Below are 4,397 nucleotides of genomic sequence, written 5' to 3'. Positions count from 1 at the left end.
AAGCAGTTTTTGTTGTTTTCTGTTTGCTTTGTTTTTTAAACTCTAGCCCAGGGTAGAAGTCACAGTTTTTCCCAAATTCCAGTTTCACGATGAACCTGACTAAGGTGCCTTACCACGTTTGGGGTGCCTTTGATCTCCACTACTGGGAAGGATTCAAACTCCTAGAAAACTTCTACCAGCTTCCAAACTCAGAAGATCAACGAGGCTGTAGCTGTAGCCCCCACTAACCCAGTTGTGTTGGTCTTTTTTTTTCTTTTTTTTTCTTTTTAAGATGCAGTCTCACTCTGTCAGCCAGGCTGGAGTGCAGTGGCGCAATCTCGGCTCACTGCAACCTCCACCTCTTGGGTTCAAGCGATTCTCCTGCCTCAGCCTACCCAGTAGCTGGGATTATAAGTGTGTGCCCCCACACCCAGCTAATTTTTGAATTTTTGTAGAGACAGGGTTTCCCCATGTTGGCTAGGCTGGTTTCGAACTCCTGACCTCAGGTGATCCACCTGCCTCGACCTCCCAAAGTGCTGAGATTACAGGCATGAGCCACTGTGCCTGGCTGATCTTTCATTTTGATGCCCAGAGACGATTATTTTGTTAATGAACCCAGAGATGTCTTTTAATTTTTAATTAAATTTTATTATTGAAATTCTTGGAGAAGATGTAGAAATTCAAAGCTTGAGCTCCACAAAACCATTTTGACCATTTTCCTATGACATTCTGGATGTAGGGAACTCTGGTCTTGCTACCTTTTTTGGCTTTCCTTAGTAATATGGATTCAGGCTTCTTGTATTCTCAAATGCCAGAAATCTATTTGGAATCTCTAAATCACAGGGCTTCTGGCTCAGGTAGAGGCACAGTATAAAACCCCCTGTTTCTTGCTCTCCTCGCTGACTTATTGTATACGACAATTAGAGACATTAAAACAATATATTCTGGTACTGAAACTCTTGCTCTTAAATTAGTCTTTGTCCTAAATTTCTTCAAAGTCTATGCATTTTTGTAACCTTAAGTTTTGAAATCCAGTAGGGAAGGGGTATAAGAAAAGGTGTGTGGAGGAAAACCCCACAATTACATCTCATTATTATTCTACCAGAGAAGAGATTTTCCTTTCTGCATTTATGTCCTGGAATCTACTTTTTCTTATTTCCCCAGAGGCCTCACTCTTATCTACCTCTCTCTCTCCCTCTCTTTTTTTTTTTTTTTTTTTGAGACAGGGTCTTGCTCTGTCTCCCAGGCTGGAGTGCAGTGGCATGATCATAGCTTACTGTAGCCTCGAATTCCTGGGCTCAAGAGATCATCCCACCTCAGCCTTCCCAGTAGCTGGGACTACAGGTGCATGCCACCATGCCCAAGTAATTTTATTTTATTTTATTTTTAAGATGGAGTCTCCCTCTGTCACCCAGGCTGGAGTGCAGTGGCATGATCTTGGCTCACTGCAACCTCTACCTCCTGGGTTCAAGCGATTCTCCTGCCTCAGCCTCCCCAAGTAGCTGGGACTACACCACCACAGCCAGCTAATTTTTTTGTATTTTTAGTAGAGACGAGGTTTTACCATGTTGGCCAGGCTGGTCTCAAACTCTTGACCTCAGGTGATCTGCCCACCTCGGCCTCCCAAAGTGCTGGGATTACAGTCGTTGAGCCATCATACCCGGCCTATTTTATTTTTTATGGAGACGAAGGTCTTGCTTTGTTGCCTATGTGGGTCTTAAACTCTTGGGCTTAAGTGATCCTCCAGCTTCTGCCTCCCAAAGTGCTGGGATTACAAGCGTGAGCCACCATGCCTGGCTGGCCTCTATCCCTGATTTTTCTATATCAGATGTTTTCCTGCTGAAGTTTCCCACCTCTTTATAAGACAAAACTATCTTTCATTCATTTTATAGGCAAGCTTTCTGAAAACCACACAAGTAGCTTTAATTACTATCTAACTGCTGATGACTCCCAAAGCTACAACTCTAGTACAGGTTTCTCTCATGTTCTCCAGATACACAAGTTTTCTCAACACCAGACAAATGTAGTTCAGCATGTCCAAAATAAATTCATTATCTCCACATCCCATACACCTCTCCAAACCTGTTCCTTCTCTTACATTTTCTATTTTCATGCATTTCTCAAGCAGAAACCTGAGAGTCTTCTTGATTCTTTCCCATCCAATAACTCACCCAGTTCTGTCATTATATTTCCATTTAATGAATTTCTATAGTCACATATTTGTTAAGTACCACTAGAACCATAGCAGTATAATGAATTAAAGATGAGGTTAGGCTGGGCACGGTGGCTCACCCACGTAATCCCAGCACTTTGGGAAGTTGAGGCGGGTGGATTGTTTGAGCCCAGGAGTTTGAGACCAGCCTGGGCAAAGTGGTGAAACCCCATCTCTACAAAAAATAAAAAAATTAGCTGGGTGTGGTGGTGCGCACTTGTGGTCCCAGCTACTCAAGAGGCTGAGGTGGGAGGATTGCTTGATCCCAGGAGATCAAGGATGCAATGAGCCATGATCATGCCACTGCACTACATTCCAGCCCAGCAACACAGTAAGACCCTGTCTCAAAAAAAAAAAAAAACAAAAAACAAAAAACAAAACCAAAAAACCCAAAAAACATGAGCTTAAAGTGGTAGAATGAAAAAAGATTTTTAATATCATTAAATTCCAGGTAAAAGATAATTTGGGTAAAGAAAACATAATTAGTATTACCAAATGGGTGTGGTGACTCACGCCTGTAATTCCAGCACTTTGGGAGGCCGAGGTGGGCAGATCACTTGAGGTCGGGAGTTTGAGACCAGCCTAGCCAACATGGTGAAACCCCGTCTCTACTAAAAATACAAAAAAATGAGCTGGGCATGGTGGCATGCACCAGTAATCCCAGCTACTTGGGAGGCTGAGGCACGAGAATTGCTGGAATCCTGGAGGCAGAGGTTGCAGTGAACTGAGATTACGCCACTGCACTCCAGCCTATGTGACAGAGCAAGATTCGTCTCAAAAAAAAAAAAAAAAAGAAAAAGGAGAAAATGAAAATTTACAAGAGATTATTAGATTTAGTTCAAAGGTTCCTGGCTATCTATCTGAAGCTTACCTGAGGGGTAAAAGAGGACTTTCTGCAGAATATACAGTAGTTTACAACAACTGTCTGGACTACCTTATTTTGTTTTGTTTTGTTTTAAATGGTATTTTCACTCATACTAAAATGGGTGAGAGTAGAGTGACATTCCACCTTGTACCCAAAGTCCATTGCTTCTCGGCCTTTTGGCAAAGATTAAGTGTAGTATCAAGTGTACACAAAGTCCAAATTCAAATGATACAATCTGTTTTGGAGAATATTGACATTTATTTATTTATGAGATAGGGTCTGGCTCTGTCACCCAGGCTTGAGTGCAGTGGCACGATCTTGGCTCACAGTAACCTCTATCTCCTAGGCTCAAGGGGTTCTCTCACCTCAGCCTCCAGAGTAGCTGGTTCTACAGATGTGTACCACCACGCCCAGCTAATTTTGTTTTTTTTTTTTTGATAGAGATGGAGTTTTGCCATGTTGCCCAGGCTGGTCTCGAACTCCTGGGCTCAAGCAATCTGGAGAATATTGGTCCTTTAAATGGCAATATAAAGTTCCTTAGGGTGTATAGCTTCTTGAACTGGATCTTAAATGGAATCATTTCCAACTGTCATAGATTTTAGGCAGCAAAACTAGGGATGTCCCCCTCAGAATTTAGAGATTGCTGAGTCTGGAAGTATACTTTAGAGGTAACAGGGTCCCTTTTCTTGATTTTAAGATAGACTGCGGATCTAGCCTCTTCTTAAAATCTCCCATGGAAAACAGATTATAATAGATGGGTGTCTGACAACTATTATTACCACCAGGCAATGTGCTTCTTTGCTCAACTATCTCTTCTTTCTCCTCTTCCAGACTTCATGGTTTTCTTTTTTCTTTCTCTCTTCCCCTATTCTTTCTTCTTTCTCAATTCAGTTTTCCTGCCTCTTTTACTTTCTTACCCACAAATGGGGGGAAAAAAAAGCAAATGTGGAAGTTCCTGACTGGCCACATTCCAGAGAATTGAGGAAATGCAAGTTGTTACATAACTGGGCGGGGCCAGTAGCATGACCTAGAGTTGAGGGAGGAGGAGAAAATAATTTTAAAGGTAAGAAAAGGCAAAATGGCAAATAAAGATATAACTTTAAACTTCTTTTACTTAAAATAATTCTCTGTGAATTCCATCCAGGGCATGCCATCTTTCTCAGGCTGTGACCATTCCCAGAAGTAGATCCAAAAATTACCAAAGAGGCATTTTGGTCTGTACTGGTGTATTAAAAAATGATCATCCTCATCAATTTTTGCTCATACATAAGTATTAGTGCCTGATACTGCATTAGAGCCACAGGAATTGCCTGTGACAAGATTTTTTTTTCAATCATCAGT

General features: G+C 41.7%; 1 pseudogene; it reads left to right on the top strand.

The window, feature by feature from the left end:
* Nucleotides 1-3,216: 3,216 nt before the first annotated feature.
* On the top strand, nt 3,217-3,393 carry LOC129022792 (U2 spliceosomal RNA; annotated as a pseudogene).
* Nucleotides 3,394-4,397: the final 1,004 nt, after the last annotated feature.

Source organism: Pongo pygmaeus, chromosome 1 (assembly GCF_028885625.2).
Source record: "Pongo pygmaeus isolate AG05252 chromosome 1, NHGRI_mPonPyg2-v2.0_pri, whole genome shotgun sequence".
Classification (NCBI taxonomy): domain Eukaryota; kingdom Metazoa; phylum Chordata; class Mammalia; order Primates; family Hominidae; genus Pongo; species Pongo pygmaeus.
The sequence above is the reverse complement of the archived record's forward strand: the minus strand, read 5'-3'. Positions and strand labels throughout refer to the sequence as shown.